The sequence below is a fragment of the Trachinotus anak genome, unplaced genomic scaffold, assembly GCF_046630095.1.
Source record: "Trachinotus anak isolate AG129_WGS33_773 ecotype Australia unplaced genomic scaffold, CSIRO_AGI_Tana_v1 ptg000014l, whole genome shotgun sequence".
In the NCBI taxonomy this organism is placed as follows: domain Eukaryota; kingdom Metazoa; phylum Chordata; class Actinopteri; order Carangiformes; family Carangidae; genus Trachinotus; species Trachinotus anak.
In genome coordinates this window covers 2,264,359-2,282,500 of record NW_027273865.1, presented here as the reverse complement: position 1 = coordinate 2,282,500, position 18,142 = coordinate 2,264,359, and the positions used below count along the sequence as shown (strand labels likewise).

Sequence of the window (18,142 nt, the reverse complement as noted above, 5' to 3'; positions counted from 1 at the left end):
AATATTATGGCAAAACAAGGCTGGTCTGCTTTGCTAAAGAGGCTACACAGTACCAACCTGCTTCTCAGTGCAGGGTCAAAGAGAGATGTGTCTCTGAAAAGAGCCAAAGAATACTGGTCTAGTCATCATCGCAGAGCAGAAGCTGGGTCAAACAAGGCTATCCTGGTCTACTTACCAAGGCCAACCAAGGTCAGCCTACTATAAAAGGGGTCAAACTGGCACAATTTTTGTTACATGGAACCTGCTTCCCACTGAAGAGTTAAATGGGGCCAAACAGACCCAGCATGGACCCCACTGAGCCAGGCCGACCCACAGATGGAGAGGTGTTGTCTGGTTTCAGTAACAGAGCTAAGTAGGTGGCCTTGTTTATAGAGTATCTTGGTTTACACAGTAAGAGGGGACCTGTTTGGTCTAACTGGCCTCACTTTTTGAGCTGGAGGTTCAGCTGGACCTCTGAATGCAGCTGAAGAGGGTTAGCCTGGTTTCTAGGGTGAGTCTATCCTGATTGACGTTTCCTTTACAAGGCCAAACAAGGGCCAGTCTGGTTCGTACTGTAAATCAGAGCCAAATTAATCCACCTCACCAAACCAGACCAACCAAGAGTCCTTGTCTGGCTCTGTGGTTGTTTGGTCTGAATTAAATAGTTTGGTTTTGGTTCGTGCCTCAGCAGATTTTCCTCTCAGGCTGTTTAAAGTGATATTTCTCTTCAGTGAAACATTAATGTCTTTCATTGCTTAAACCATCAACTCTGAGCTTTATTTGTCTCTCGGAGTGAATTCACCCACAGTCAGTAATTTCACACAGGCAACATTAGTCCCTGTAAAAGTCATTTAAAAACGCAGACAAAGACGTTTTCTTGGTGAATTTGCAGTAGCTGGTCTGTTTAATAGAAGCATAATGACATATGAGCAGTGTAGGAATCCTCCCCCCCTTTTTATACACATTTTTAATTAACATGTCATGTAGAGCCTTTAGATATCTTAAATATATTATTCTTACACATCAGCTTTGTTACTGTTTACTATTCAGTCTCCGACATTCATATTGGAGCTGTGTGAAGTTACTAATAATGCAACCTGAACATTTTCTTCTCCTGCTGCTCCACATCAGAAGCTGAATACTATCAAACCACTGAGAGACTTTTATTTTGAAGCAGCTGTAGCAGATCTAGGAATTTGGCATCAAGTTTAGCACAACTTTAACCAAAAGTCGACACAACAAGATGTGGACATGTTTTGGTGTTTCTTTTTTTTTTTGGTCAGTGCAGCAGGTCTGAATACTGCAGACGGGATCAGAACAGGCAGAAACGGGCACAGTGAGCAGGTGGATGAAGAGATGCAGATGATGATGGCGATGATGACACTGTGGTTTGGAGGAACCATGTCTCCAACATGACATCAAGATAAACGGTGCCTTTTTCTGTGCAGTGGAAAAACATTCGGGCCACACCAGCACAGCTTGAATGGTGCTGGTTGATTATGGCTCTGTTGACAGTGAGTAACCTCTAGTTGTATATCTGTCTGTTTGTGACAAATCTCACCTGTTTGTGAATCAGGTGAGAGCACCGTGACTCATCTTCTCTGGGCTCTGCCCTGTAAGTAAAGGTTTCATTTACTTGTGAATGAATCAGGGAAACAATGGACCCAGACTCTGTGTGTTGTTTTCAGTTGGTCTGAAAACTTCCTGCAGGCTCCAGTGTTTTGTATGGTAATAGCTGAAAGAGTTACTTTGAAAGGAGGAAATCTATCTTTTTTTTCCTCCTGCTGGGCATTCAGTGTTTGTCTTTTTTAGTTTTGTTTTAGTTAATGTAAACAAAATAATACAAATAAAAAAGCCATAAGACAGCTGATGTGGATATAACTGTCCCTCAAATTAAAGTTGAAAGTCAGCACCCGGGGTCAGGTTGGTAAATTGAGCCCAGTCCACAACAGGCTCGTAGCACACTGCCATGTGCACCCTGGATGACAGGCACATTGAGAAAAAAGGGCCAGTAAAATCTGAATGGATTTTTTTTGATGGTCCACCAGTACAGAGCTCACTGGGATTTGTCCTGGTCTGACCATTGGCTAGTCTGACCACAAACGTTTTGGCGGTGGCAGTAATGTAGGGGAAATGCTGGGAGCTGCAAATGCAAAGTTTATTTTGAGGGTGTCATGGGGGTACATGAAAATCCAAAGGGAGTCAGCGCCATCCACAAGTGGAAGAGACATGCAACCCCGGGGGAGATGGGAGGTGCTTTGTTGGGCTGCCTCTTACAGAGGTCATGCCCCAGACCCATGGGACGACGCTGACCACCAGGTGAGACGTCTCCCAACCTGAACTGCCAATAATATCATTGCCAGTCTGAGGTTCTTCAGATGCCATGGCAATGTAAACAATATCTGTTTACATTGCTATGACGTTAAACTCAGGAACATGATTTTAGTCTTCACAGTGAAATGAAGCTGAGGCAGTATGGCCTCATCACAGCTGTGTCGTCAGTCTCTCCTCCGCTCTCTGGCTTTAAGTTGGGGTTCTCTCCTCTGTGTCTGTGATCCTCTCTGCTTATCCCAAACTCAAACACTTTCTCCTTTCACTCCATATAATTCACTGCACTCTGCTGCCTCGTGACGCCACTTCCAGCTTAGTTAGTTTAACATTCAAATCTCTGGAGAAACGTTAGCGTATTTGGGTCATGAGATTAAGATCTGTGTAGTGAAAAGTCTCCTCTGACACCTTTTAGAAATCTCAAAGTCCCGTTGTGCCTGAAACCAAATTTGACATAATCACTGAGCTTGGAGCTATAAAGTCATATCTGTCTGATTTGCTTTTATAAATTAACTAGGGAACTGGTAAAACTACAGTTTTTATGCTCTTGTGGTATTTTAACAGGGGTGATGTGGTATTAAAAGATCTTTACAAAGTAAAGTTAAAGGTGTGTTGTTGGTAGGTGGTTTTAAGGTTACAGCATCACGCCTCAGTGTGTCTTTACAATCAAACAGCTGGGTTCAAAATGCCAAATAAATTCAGCAAGTTAACAGCTAACTGGCCTGTTCTTAACTTCCTGAGGGCAAATATAATTATTATGATTCATAATGTGATAAAGGCTCTGTTTATTCACTGCAGTCAGTCTGTGTGCTCTATTAAAGGTGTAATACGTGGCTTTTTAAAATCGACACCATGGCCTCATTAATTTTTAAGAACAAACCATAATAAGTGTAAACAAGTAAAGCGATCGGCTTCTTTGATGTTTTACATTGTTATCGGGAGGAAAATCTGCAGGAAAGCAATGCATGTGGTGCCTTTTTTAATTAAAGCTGACAGAGGAGGCTAGAGAAGTCAGGTGGACAGAGATGCCTTTTTCAAGATAGATAATCAGGTTTTTTCTCACCTCAGGATTCAGTCTGACATCATGTTCATGCTGGTTGTTTGTTGGCTGGGATATTTGCTCTAAACCATCAGCACATTTTAAGTTGACACAGAAGCTGGGCTTTTTAAAGTTGTCATGTCCATCAAAAAAAATGTCATTGTCAAAGTCACAAAATGTTGAACATATCAGCTAAATGTTCTGACATTTTTCATTAGTTACCCTACAGCATGGGTTGGGCCTCCAGTCCAGTTTTTTTTTTTTTTTTTAAATCCATTCGATGGCAAATTTAAGAATTGATAAAAATGCACCTGGAATTTGCATTGTTAATGTTCACATGTGGTGCTGTGGCCCAGAGTCACATATTAAATGTTTGACTGATTTACTGGACTGTTTTCTTGCACTTTTATTTTTTAGGCAAAATCACTAAAGAGGAAGTGATTCTGTGGCTGTCTCAGAACTTATTTTACCAGAAAACAAAATGTCAAAAAGATTTATTAGCAAATTACAGATGAAGAATTAGTATTTTATATTAAAGGTCCCGTATTTTACACTTTCCCTGTGTTTTATTTGAAGTGTTGATCTCCATTAGAGGATATATTTAGTGTATATAGTAGTTTTAAGAACCAAAAACCATCTCAATGTAGTTTCACATCTCCTCTCTCAGGCTTCTCTCTGGAGCTCTAGTAACAGCAGGTCAGTCAGCCAATCAGAAGAGAGGGTCTGAGTCTCTCTTCTGATTGGCTGACTGTTTTCTGAGTGATCAAATAAAATTCAGATTTCAGGTAAACACTCAGAGAAACCAAATCCTGCAAGGTTGGATGGTGGGTCCAGGTGGGCGGAGCTTGGGACAGCTCATATCAACATTTCAAATATAAAACATGGGACATTTTATCTCATAAAAGTCATTATCACATTAGACTGGGAGATGTTACAAAATACTATAATGTACAAATGTGCCATAATTCTCAGTTTGTTCTGTGTGATGTTGTTACATCTGTCTTGGTGATATGTCTTTCATAACCATGAACACACACACTGTAGTTTTTTGACTCATTCTCACACACACTATCCTGCTGCTCCAAATACAGGAGAGCACCAAATGTGGATTAATCCGCCAATGAAAATAGTACCCAGCAAATGCACTGTTTCTTCCTGTTGGTTTGATTTAAAAACTACAGTGACCATCTGTTATTAGTTCACCTATATTTACACCTTCCATAGGAACCAGTGCTTCTGGGGGTGGGAGCACTGAGGGATGAACTAACATGCTGTTGGTTTTGGCCTTTTTATGAGTTTTGTTGACAACAAGAAAAATATAGAACATCACTAATCAATCTCAAGTATTTAGTCTGACTTTCCCCCGGTGGCTCTATGACTCTGTTACAGTTATTTTAGAGAGGATTTCTAAACTATCTACCCTCCAGATATTCTCACCATTTCCTCCCACCCTCCCCCCATGCTGAAAACTCCTCTACATAATTAGATATTTGAGATCGAGTATCTTTCATTCCTCCCTTTTTCTCTCTCTCTCTCTGTCTGATTTTCTTTTTCTGAGGAGGACAGAAAGGCTGTTTGTTCCCTGTTCGCCTCCTTTTGTCCATGGAAGACAATAGAGTGACTCTGGGGGCAGAGAGGATGAGGAGGGAGAGAGGGGGGAGGGGGAGGAGGAGGTGGAGGAGGAGGCTGAACCAAACAAAGGGGGGAGATAAAAAAAAATACAAAAATTTTAGTTCAAGTTATTTCTCCAAAGCTTTTGTCTCACTGGCAAACAGCAACAAAGAAAATACTTTCTTCAGTGATTTCTGTTTGTTACTCATTATTCAAGTGGCAGATGTGGTGTAGTCTACATGATACACAAGTTTACACTGCGCCCACTAGGATTGTCAACATATCAGTTAGAAAAAGATACTTAAGATGTCTGAATGTTTTTGTTTTTTTTTAATTCTCAGCTAGAAAAACAAGTCACTTTAAATTCACTATCAAGTGCGCTGAACTTACTTTTTAGCATTTCATTGCCTGAATTTAAACAACATTTACCAAACGCTGAAAAGGAACATAAAATACAACAACGTAGTGCACAGCCTGTACATGGAAATCAACTTGTACAATTCTTCACCTTTGCCAGATCTGTAAAGTTACATGTCTGTGAGTGATGGTGCTAAATGAAATCTGAAATCTGTTTACTGCTCTATTGAGCGTTTGGAATGGAGGGAAAAGCCAGTGAGGGAACCAGCGAGTGACTTTGGGATTTTATGTCACACTCACATGTGTCACATAAGCTCTTCAATATTAGTTCAGGTGTGTTCCTATGGAGTGCAAACAGCAATTAGAGTTTGAAGAAATGGCTTTCGATCAGAGGAGAGCAGCAGCCGACCTGACTGTGGAGAACCAAGGTCAACGTGTTATTGTTGCTTAGACAATGAGGCCAAAGGAACAATTTGTATTTTGGCAAAATGATTGAGGGAAAGTAGTTTTCAGAGTGAATTTTGTTATTTGTGGATGGCTGACCTCCGTTTGTGCAGGTGGTGACGTTGTGAGGAAACAGTCTGTCAGAGGGCGGGGTGGCAGGGCAGGTGGGAGGAGGAAAGCTTCTGACAGCAGAGGAGACAGAGGAGCAGCCAGCCTTATGTCACTGCCAACACACATACACACACATGGATGCCACTGCTCTGCTGCACACTTGGGTGTTTTTGTATCTGTTGCAGAGAAAGAGTCCTCACAAGGTCAGAGAGAGGAGGGAAGTCGGGTGATGTGAGGACACTGGGTCAGTGTTGTAGATTCCTGAAGTCACAGCAGTTAGCACACAGAAGGTAGCCTATATGATACTTAACGATACTGTGGAACAGCTGATTGCGTGGTGGTGTCTGGTGTGGATGTGATGATGATGATGATGATGATGATGCAGGTGATGATGTTGAGATTAGTGGAGCAATGGAGACAGTGGGACACCTATAGCATCAGTAGCAAAGAAAATCTAGGAATGGTCTCATATAGGGAGTTTTAGGTAAGAGGGTCAGAATGACGCTGAGCTAATCTGAGGGTGATTTTAAGGAGACTGGACACTAGATGTTTATCTTTGGTTATGGAAATATTAACATGAGTTTAAAAAAAATAACAACTTGCAGAGTAACTATAAATGATGACAAATCTATTACTAAGAATAAGAATACAATCAAATGTCCGTTCAGTCCGTCCTTAAATGTGAACACCGGTCCAGGTCTGGTGTCAGCAGATGTCCTCTCAGCTGCTTTATTGCAGTTAGAGAGGTACTGGTCCTAAAGGGAGGGTGATTTTTAAGAGGTCGTGGGACTGCATCACACTTCGTGTGTGTCTTGAGGTCTTCTCAGAGGTTTCAATTCGTACCAAACCCACTGACAATTATCACCTAACTTGGCAGTTTCCATTTGCTCTACGGAGCAGTTTTAGTGTCTTCGAGCACACACTGTCATTTTTGTTGTTCTGCCACATTCACAGTAGCTATGGTTCAGTTTGTAATTCTAGCAGGAGCTTTTAACAAGTCACAATGTGGTGGTGACCAAAGCAGAGTATTGGACTTGGATTTATACATTCACCACTCCTGTGGGAAGATCATGTCATGTGTCTTCTGAATGTGGACGTAGGCAGTTGTTTGTTAATATTCTCACCATAAAAGACTTAATAAGCTGATGAAGAGTCAAACTTTTGTTGGGTTTCTGCTGTGTGGCCAAAAAGTCAACGAATGCTGCTTTAGTTTGGAGCCAGTCGTAGCCACTGCAGCAGCTTTTGTGTGCAGACTTTACATCTCTACAGACATGATTCTCTTCTTTCCTGTCAGCTTGCTGAGTGTGATCTTAATAACACTAAAATGTCAGGGTAGTTCCAGGATTGGCTGCATGCCACCATCACTGTGTGTCTTTTTTATCTACATGTTCCAAACTCAGTTGTTTGCAGCCAGATGATCCGCACTGCCAGTGCAACAGAAATGATGCTCGCTGTGGTTACACAGCAGCAACGTGAGCTCAGGTCTCAGGTGTGTGTCCTTGACTGAGGAGCAGGGGGGATGATTAACTTTGTCTCAGGACACAGACGTTATTTTAATCAGTCTTGGTTCTAATAGTCTTAACTTCCTCTCACCTTTATCACCACCCCGGCTGAATATCACTTTCCCTCTAAAGCAGCTCTAATGGGAGCCATTCATCTCTTCTCCTTCGCTTCTGAAACTTCGGGGGGGGGGGGGGCGGCGGCAGGGGGCATTTCACTGCTTCATTCCAGCATTTTCCAAACTGCACTTGCTGACCTACAGTGATTTTCTCCACACACACAATATGTCTGATGCCAGTTTGATTGGAGTTTTCTAAATGTTAAGGTCACAACCAAATTAAAATGTCACTGTTTTTTCCAGCCATACATGAAGCAATACACAAAAAAAAAGAAAAATGAATTCTGTTTAATGCTACTTTGATCCTGCAGGAAAAGTTCAAATTCAGCATTGTCTACTTGCAGCCTTTTTGGTCTAGATGAGAGCTTGGAGATCTGACAATAAATGTAATAACTTTATTGTCACACATACACATAACTAAAATAACTTTCTGATGTCTGTAGCCCTCCCTGTGATCGTACATTTTAAATGTCTAACATGCTTGTTGATTGGCACACTGCAGCTGGTCAGGGACCGTGCTCAAAAAACCCTCCAATTGGCTCCTACATGGCCGAATCAGGAGAATATTATAAAACAGAATAAACTTTATTGTCCAGCCAAGGCAGGAAACTTGTCTTTGGTCTCACCCAGAAAAACAAAAACATAAGCTTGTCCACATCGAGACAGTCCTCCTGTAAATAAAAAAAAAGCCCATAGGTTGTCTGTTTTGTAGGTTTTGTTGCTAAGCGACATCTAGTGGTCGTAGTAATGATGACAGGAGCAAAAGGAAAAGTGCGGTGACGTAGTTTATAGAGTGACAAAGTCCACATCAGGAGGAGGTTGGGGTGGATGGACGAATGTGACACAGGAGAGCGGTGTTTGATTCTCATGTGGAAGTAGAAGTTTATGTTGTTTGTTTGTTTGCTGTTTTGGATCCTCATATGCACAACAACGTAGTCCACTTCCTGCCAATATCCAGCACCTTTGCACAGCCATTGAAGAGGAAATGCTAACTAATGTGGATTCCAGCACAAAATTTGAGAAAAAGAAACAAAATTTGAGAGGAAGACGCCATTTGTGTGGTTAGAAAGCAAAAATTGTATAAAATCTTTTATATTTTTGTTCAGTGTACACATGGCTGCATACACAGGACCCATAAACCCAGACACCTCCTGTTCTGAGTGTAGTTGGCTTATTCATGAAATGGTTTTGTTTTAGTTCCACTAATGTCCCTCCTGCTCTGCATTTGCTGCCAGAGGCTGAATTAACATTATCTCAGGACACAGGCTCCGTGGGGATCTCATCACACTGTGGTGCTGTGAACTCGCCTCCTTTCACCTCATTCACCTTCACAGCTGACTATCATCCAGTTTATACTGCAGGCCTAATGGCATAACTCCACCTCTGAGCACCATACTAATAAAGCTGCGCATAAACGAAGCCCAGCCCTTCACTGCTCTGTTATTTAACTACTAGTTTCAGGTTTCTGTCTCAGGGCGCATACTTTATTTAAACGAGTCTAAGCTGAGTCCTCTTTCTTTTCCCATCATCTTAATCTCCTCCTCAGTTCCATATCAAAATCTGGTCCAACAAAAGCCATTTTCTTAATCTTAATAAAATGAATTCACTTCCTTTCCTGCCACAGTGTACAGCAAAGAAGGTGATATCCTCTTCATCTCAGCAGGGACGGGTCTTAATAGTGAAGATAAGCTGCCTCCCCTCGTTCCCTCATGATCTCTCTGACTGCTTCTGCTTTCCTGCAGGTGGAACACTAACGTATACGACACAAAAGAGCAAGAGTATTTAGCTGCGATCAAACAAAAATATCATCCAACAATGTCAGCAAAAATTATTTGATAAGACTGATTGAAAGTAGCTTTAAAAATCAGGCCACTGCCAAACACTATCTGACCTCAAATGTAGTTTAAAAAAGACTTCATGCAAGCAGTGGAACTTCAGACATACAAGATAAAGGTTCCTGAAACTAGATTGTCTTTCAGTTCATTCAATTAAAGTAGAACGACAGAGGAGGATGATAAGCACAGTACTGCCCCCGCCCTCCACTCAGGTAGGAGTTGCCAGTGTAGTTACCTTTAAACAAATTTCATAATCTAATGCAAATTATGGTTGACAAGACTTTATCTTTGGTCTGAAAAAATTATTAAGTCCTAGTGAAGCTGCATTATAGGGGTGCTTTGTGATGCATTTCCTGTTGAAACAGGATGTTGAGGTAGTCGAGGTTTGAATTATGGGGGGGAATGGTGGCATCAAACCCCCGCATTAAACTATGCTTAATGTTCTGCTGTGACCTTGTGGTTGGGCTGCAGCTGCAGACACACACACACACACACACACACACACACAATCTCACACACACACAATCTCTCTCTCTCTCTCACACACACACACACACACACACACACACATATCACAGCACTGTACATGTGATCAAAACCTTTGAGTAAAAAGCCAATTGCCGTCCTTCATCACACCACCTGTTCAACATTTAAACATGCAGAAAAGTTACATTTTCAGCTGCTCCCATCTACCTCGCTTTGTTTTACACAAGTGCAGTGCGCTAACATTAAGCTAATAGTGAACTGTTATGACCAAGCCGAAAGCAAAGCTGTCTGTATGTAGACTGCAGCTTCATTTGCCACAAACTTTTGTTAACGTAGAGCTACAGGCTGAGACAGTTCCAAGAACTAAAGTGAGCAGAGAACAGAGGAAGTTAAAGCAGAACATCTGACAGTGGATATGTATCAACATCTTGATTGCACATAACATTCTCATAGAAGGTTGTTTGTTATATGGTTATATTTGTTATATGGTTATATGTATTGTGTATCATGTACAGTGGCTTTAATAAAATAACACAGATGCTAAAATGTTGCTGTCCTGTCGTGTTTCTGCTGTTGAGGACAAAAGAGATAAGGTAACATGGCTGTTTGTCCTGCCAGACATTTGCATCAAAGTCACAGAAGTCAGTGACTGATCACACACACACACACAAAGCTGTTGGGTAATCATATTGGATGATGAAGCATCAATCGTTGTACAGCCAATCAGACGCAACTGCCAGCTTGTACGTCTGATACGATAGCCGTTTTTTTTTTTTTTTTTGTCTGCTTGTCTGGTTTGTGACATCATCAGGTATTAGACTCACTGTCCATCTGTCTGAAGTGAAGTGTTTGGTTAAAGGCTTACTGAGTGACTGTGTGTGTGTGTGTGTGTGTGTGTGTGTGTGTGTGTGTGTGTGTGTGTGTGTGTGTGTGTGTGTGTGTGTGTGTGTGTGTGTGTGTACTTGTACTTGCTACATAGTAAGGACCAAAAAAAGTATTTTACTAACCGAGTGAGGACATTTTGGGAAAGTGGGGACATTTTGGCCGGTCCTCACTTTTTGAGACACCTTCAAATCACATTTTGAGGGTTAAGACTTGGTTTTAGAGTTATGGTTAGAATTAGGTTTAGGTTAAGGTCAGGGTCAGGGTTAGGCACTCAGTTGTGATGGTTAAGGTTAGGGTAAGGGGCTAGGGAATGCATTATTTCACTGAGTGTCCTCACAAATATCGAAGTGTGTGTGTGTGTGTGTGTGTGTGTGTGTGTAAATGGCATGCCTCTCCATAAAAATAACAAAACAAGAGACAAACAGTTTGACAGTGGATGTGAGAAGATGCTGAATGATCCATCAGGACTGTGAAATTTTGTATGTTAGAACTAATAACTGTGATCCAGCAAGTCCTCCAACTTAAAGGACCACATAGGTTGTCTGTCCCGTCGTCTGTCGTCTATCCCGACCCATAGGGGAGTCTCTGGTTACAACATCTCATAGTTAGAATAATATACATGCAGTCAAGGTTGTAGAATAGCCACGGTGTGATGAGGTTTTGGCACAAACTCGAGGTTTGGGTTAAAATAACTACTTTGTTAAGGTTAGAGGACTACTGTCGTCATGGCTACAATAGGGATGTCACAATACCAGAATTTTGGTAGAATGTACCCATACCAATAAGAAATTGATACCACAACAAAAAACAGAGGCTGGCGTGCATACAGTGTGCTAACACACATGCACATGCATGAATGCACACATACTTCCATACAGTCAGTGTGCAGGCAGCAGTTTATGTTGACTAATAAGATGACAAACCTATGGTGTGAAAATATTGATTTAAAGAGTCAGTGTTATATTTTAATGGATTGAACAGTCATTACTGCAGCCTGCTAATGTTGTGAGTGCCCAGCTCACTGTATGTGTCATCGTTAGCCTAAACAAGCTAACATTAGCCATTGTGAACGTTGTGTGTGGAGCATTGCTGCAACAGATGTCAGCTGTCACAGTTTACAAAAATTAACAAACATTTCAGGACGTGAACATGTTGACGACATGTTCAGCGACTGAGACGCTGTGTACAGATCTGGGCACGTATTCACAGCATTTTATCTCACCGTTGATAGTTTTCCTAAAACACACTGAAAGTTTTCTCCTAAATCTTCTTCACAAAGCTGCTGAGACAAGCTTTTACTCAGGAAAAGCAAAAAGTCCTAAGTTAAGAGTGTGATTCCATTGCTACGGTGACGTCAATTCCCATGGACGAGCTTGCTTGTAAGAACCACAGCGATTGGTTGATGAAGACTGGTTTATACCATTGAAAATGCATGAGCAACACCCCACAGTAATTTAAAAAAATAAAAAAAATACACGAGTAAACGAATACAAATTGAATAATTACGGATTACGTGCTGTTTACAAAAGTAGTCGATTCTCCATAATGCATCTGTATAAGGTTTGTGTTTAATTTCACAATAAAGACTTGCATGCAATTCACTCAATGGGAAATTGATAATAATTAATTAATAATAATTTTTTTTATTAAAAAATTAAAAACTCACCTAAACCTTACTGATAGCCTATTAACAACCTGCTGGACCTGTTTCAATGTGATTGTGGTCCCCGCTGTGGGTTGAGGTCGGGTTACCCTTTCAAACAGCTGTCTAAGGACAATCTTCACCACTACATCCTCGTCTTGCGGTGGTGCAATAATTTTTACATGTGCTCCGTCTATGGCACTGACCACACCGGGTAGACCTGATGAAGCTGCTTCATTTTTCTGTAGTTGGTGAATGTCTAAAGGGAATCATATGAATTGTCCTATTATGTGGAGTCTACAGAGAATATATACAACAAGCTGAAACTCTGGGTTGTAATAAGCTGCTGACTCAGACGACCCGGGCTCATTTTTTACGGGAGGACAGTCTTGTGTGTGTGTGTGTGTGTGTGTGTGTGTGTGTGTGATGTTGCAGTAACAGGAGGCTTTTCTGCATTCTTCAACATCCTTTAAGATGCAGTGAAATTCTCTAATATTTGTCTGAACAGTTGTAATCCTGCTTTAATTCAGATGATGCAAATTAAAGTGTGTGCGTTTGTTTTCAGGCCAGTCTTTGTCTTATGTCTGTCTCATATTCAAATCTTGGAACTCATGGAAATCTACCAGACACATACAGGTTGTTACCTAGGAGGTTGTGTTTTCACCTCTGTTTGTTTGTTTGTCAGCAGGATTACACAGACATTACTGAACCAATTTGCACCAAACTTGTTGGAGATCTGGGTCATGGACAAGGAAGAACCCGTTAAATTTTGGTCCAGATCCAGGATTTTTTTTTTTTTTTTTAAATCTCTTTCCTAAACATTGCGAGAGAGGGAATTTTTCAACATTTTTGTAAATGTCACAGGAAATAAGGTTTTGGTCTTGATGGAAAAAAGATCTATGAGTTTTACAACTTGCGAATGTGCTCTCTGAGTGCCATTTGACCTGGTTTGGATTCTCTCAGGTGCTGTCCCGCTCTGCAGATTTAAAGGACTAGTTTGACATTTTGGGAAATATGCATCTGGTCTTTCTTGCTGTGAGTTCAGATTATTGCCACTCTCAGCCATCAGGCAGTTACCCTACCTTACCATAAAGACATGAAACAACCTGGTTCTGTCCAAAGAGAACGAAACCCACCTAGCAGACCCTCTGAAAGCCACTGATTAACACTCATTGCTTTCTAATTGGGTTCAATTAGCAAATTGCAAATTAAAAACAAATGAAAATGGACCCACCATGGCCCTTAAAAGCCGTCCAATGTGGTCATAGCCAAGATATTTGTCTTTAACTCACATGTTTGGTGATTTCAAATACATTCAAAGACTGAGCTGTGATTCCAGCTGTGTTGACTGAAAAATGATCACTCAGAGAGAAAGTTAGACGCTCATTCATGTATATGTAAGCCACATAGAGAGGAGTGTCTGTGGCGGGAAAGTCAAACCTCACACTCATAGGGCAGCATTGTTGACTCTCTTCCACAGAAAGTAGCTGAGCTTTGTCTAAAAAGTCACTTGATTTGTTGCAAGGTGCTTTTAAAAAAAAAAAAAAACGTGTCTGAAAAGTCTGTTTAAAAAAATATATATTTGTTTAAGTCTGACTGACTTTAAACATCCTCTGATGACACAGTAGACACTGTTATGCCAATTCATTTTGAAACAGCAACTGCCAATGGGGAAACTTTATCACTCAGTCAGCGACTCTCGCGTTTTCTGGGTGGGCCCCCAATGTTGCAGTCCAGCTAGAAAAACAGAGGACGTGACCTCAGTGTCCTCTGCTCTGGACCGAGACAGTGGACTTGTGTGTTTAACAGTGCCTGTGGCAGGGATCAGCAGCTAGGAGTCAAAGGCGGAAATGGAATGAATGAAAAATATGGTCCATAATAGTCCTTAAATCAGAGTGTGTGTGTGTGTGTGTGTGTGTGTGTGTACACACAGTGTGTTGTTCAGCTCTGAGCTGCAGGCAGCTGGTGACTCATCAACAGATAAAGATTCTCTCTCTGGTAAATCTGTGTAATGAAGGTCCATTCACACTTTCAGCTCACTGGGGAAAAGGTGTGTGTGTGTGTGTCTCCACATGTTCAACAGATGCTTATATTATAGTTTGTTCTCTTGAGACTAAGGTGATGTATTTTGTCTTCTGAACTGAAACTGAACCTACCTCTCTCTTTTTTTCTCTCTCAGGAGGAAGAGGAATGTTTGTGTTTTAGACTAGGCCATTGCCTGCATTGTGAGACGAGGAGGGTAGAGGCGTTATATTTATATTTATGGGAGTCTATGGGCACTGACTCACTGTTGGGGCCAGACTCTAGTGGTCATTAGAGGAACTGCAGTTGTTGGCTTCATTTTTCAGACGTCATGTTCACTAACGTTTGCTTCAGTCCATGCAGTGTGACATACTTGTACTGCACAGAGATCAAGGTGGGTGGTTAAATTGCAGGATTTTGACTCCGCAGACCAGGGTTCATGTTCTGAACCCTGACGGTCTACTCTAATAATACAGTCCCCATAGACTCCCATGTTAAGGCACTACCAAGATGGCAGCATTTGAGCAGCTCTTCAGAAACCTGTGAGTGACGTCACAGAGGCTATGTCCATCTTTGTTTACAGTCTATGATAAAAAGCTAATGCCAGTCAACCTCTAAAGTGGAGGGGCCTCACTCTCCAGGTCTAAAAGTTCACAAGTAGTACATCATCAAGAATTGAATCATTTAGGTTCTTACAGCTGCTGACGACATAGTGAGAAGTCCTCAGATAAAACGAGGCTCTGCTTACTTTGTGTAATTTTATGTATTAAATCATTCATCATGTAATTGATAAGCAGGGCTCACATGGTGTAGACCAAAGAATCGTGCACATACACTGAGGCAGACATTGATAAGGAGGTATGTGGTCCCTCAGTGGTCCAGGGCTGAAGCCTTGGCCTCATAACTCTGCGTCCACGCACGCACGCGCACACACACACACACACACACACATACTTGTACTTCTATCTTTGTGAGGACTCTCATTGACATAATGCATTCCCTAGCCCCTTACCCTAACCTTAACCATCACAACTGAGTGCCTAACCCTAACCCTGACCCTAACCTTAACCTAAACCTAATTCTAACCATAACTCTAAAACCAAGTCGTAACCCTCAAAATGTGATTTGAAGAAGTGAGGACCGGCCAAAATGTCCTCACTTTCCCAAAATGTCCTCACTCTGTTAGTAAAATACTTTTTTTGGTCCTTACTACGTACGTACGTACACACACACACACACACACACACACACACACACACACACACACACACACACACACACACACACACACACACACACACACACACGCTCTCTCTCTTTCTCACAGTCCCCAGGTGAGAGTTTGGAGGATGAGGCCTTGGCCTGATCAGCCTCCTTTGGGGCGGGAGGAAGCAGTTGATTTATGAGTCTGGGAGGCTTGAAGTGCTCAGGTGCACACACACAGAGACCCACACACACACACACACACACACACACACACACACACAGACAGAGACACACGCACACAGTTCCTCTTGATGGGGGAATGAGTTGACACATGACATGAGAAAGGAGAAAGAGGAAAATGGGGAAGAAGGAGGGAAGGAAAGGAGAGGATGTTTATGATGAAAGTTGAGGAAAATGGAGGCGGTTAGGTGAGGAAATACAGGAAATGATCAGAGGGAGGAAGAAGGTAAGTGTGCAGTTAAGGAAACATGGAAGTCTGCAACTTTTGCCATTCTGCCACATTAATCATAACAGCGGTGATAGTATGCAAGGGTTGTGTGTCTGTCAGCCTGTTGTTGAGCTCTTCTGCCCACTAGTCGACCAAAAGAGCCAAACATCTGAGTTAAAGATGAGGCAACAATATATTATGATCTAATATTAGTATCACTGTTTTAATTTATGATCCAAAAGTAAACTAAAGATTCTACGTGACCAAATCCACACAGGGAAGAAGTTTTGTGCTCATTGAACTTGGGGGTCACTGAAGTGTGAAATCACTGCAGGTAAACTGCTGCATGCTTGCAATGAGACGTTTCCAGTTGGTGTTTGTCTGTATTTACGGCAGTCTTCAAATGAGACACGAGATTCATCTGCTGTTTGTCCTGTCCTGCTCTACTCAGAGCTTCTACTAAACAGGCTGATGTTATGCATCTTATTCTGTCACTCAGTCTCTTAAATGATGCTTGCATAAGCTCAGATTCATCTATGCTAATTTTTATGACTCATAGTTTGTCTCAGGTGGAGATGAATGGTGGTCTCCTCTTGTTCCACTTCATTAATTAGTTTTTCCTGCAACATCCCTGCAGTGTCATTTTATATTCACACGAAGCAGCCTGAAATTAAAAACTCTCCTTGTGTGTGAAAACACTGAGTGTGTGTCCACATGAGGGTAATGTAAAATCTCTCTTACAATTGTGAAAACATAAATATATAAATAATTTTACCATGTCTTAATTCTGTGATTAGCTTTATTTAAACTTGAGTGATTACAGCCCAAGATCAGGATTACGTCATTGTTTTCCAAAATCCCCATTTTTCTTGTCCACACTAACACAAGAGGCCAGAGTTTTGGGATATCTCTCCTTTGGAGATTGTTTTAGAAAGTCGGTGTCTCAGTGTGGACAGAGGGTGAACGGGATGTCAGCTCAGAAAATGAGCCTGGATGTCAGTCACAGGATCCGACTGTCGAATCAGCTGTTGTGTCTGTAAATCAGGAGATAATTACGCACAGATTGTTGGCACAGGCTAAATGAAAGGTGTAGAGTAAATGTGTCCTTCCTTTCAAACACGTAAATCTGGCCCTTGCCCCCCCCCCCCTGGTCATTCAGAATGTTTCTGGCTCTACTTCAGTAAGAGAGGCTCATGAATAAGCAATAACCCTGTGTCTGTGTGTGTGGCTGCAGGTGTGTATGTTGGTCCTTGTGGAGGTGAATGGTGAATCACTGCTTCCTTTGTGTGTGTGTGTGTGTGTGTGTGTGTGTGTGTGTGTGTGTTAAAGATGCAGCGAGCTCCGTCTCTTCATCCTGTTTGCCTCTAAACAGGATGAGTTCTTGATGATAAAATGTTGACCTCCTTGTCCAGGACTGAAGCTTGTGAATGAAGATTCCAGTATTAATCCATGTTTGATTCCAGAACAGAAAAGTGGACTCCCTTGTCTTAGAAAAAAAACACCTGTGGGAACTGCCCCAGCGTGTTCATGTACTGAAGATTTCTGTATGTACTGAAACAAACCCCACTGTATTTATCCATCAATTCTACTGTACAGAATAACCACACCTTGCCAACATTCATAAACTTTTATTTCATAAAGCAAACCCCAATTTATTTTCCTTACTTTGTGTTACAGTGTGATTACTGTTACAAATACAGTAATCACACTGTAGGAGCTGAGTGGGAAAACATAAAGGACTCTTCACAAAACTGCACATTTCCATACTCGCAAAGAAAACCAGTAACCTTTAACGTTTATGATGCATTGAAAAAAAATGAGACAATAAGTCTGAACTGTTTAAGTTGGCTTGGCTATCTGTACAATACCAACCATCCACCTTAACAAATATGCAACCTTAGAAAATTACCGTAGAAAAATATGCCCATGTTACAAACTTCATGCAAAGCACAAATTATCCATAAGTATAGTCACAATGATTTGAATTGACTTACTTTCATATGCAAAGTCTTATCAGCATAGGCAAAAAGCTGGGCTAAGCTAGTAGCTGAAATGTAGCTAGCCCTAGCACTACATTTAACATTTGAACAAGCAAATACACATTAATGCAAATGAAAATACATTAATGCAT

At 41.4% G+C, this 18,142-nt stretch overlaps 1 protein-coding gene across 4 annotated transcripts in view; it reads left to right on the top strand.

The window, feature by feature from the left end:
• Nucleotides 1-18,142, top strand: part of LOC139632174 (nesprin-2) — a 43,673-nt gene that overhangs the window by 7,098 nt on the left and 18,433 nt on the right. The window lies entirely within an intron of this gene.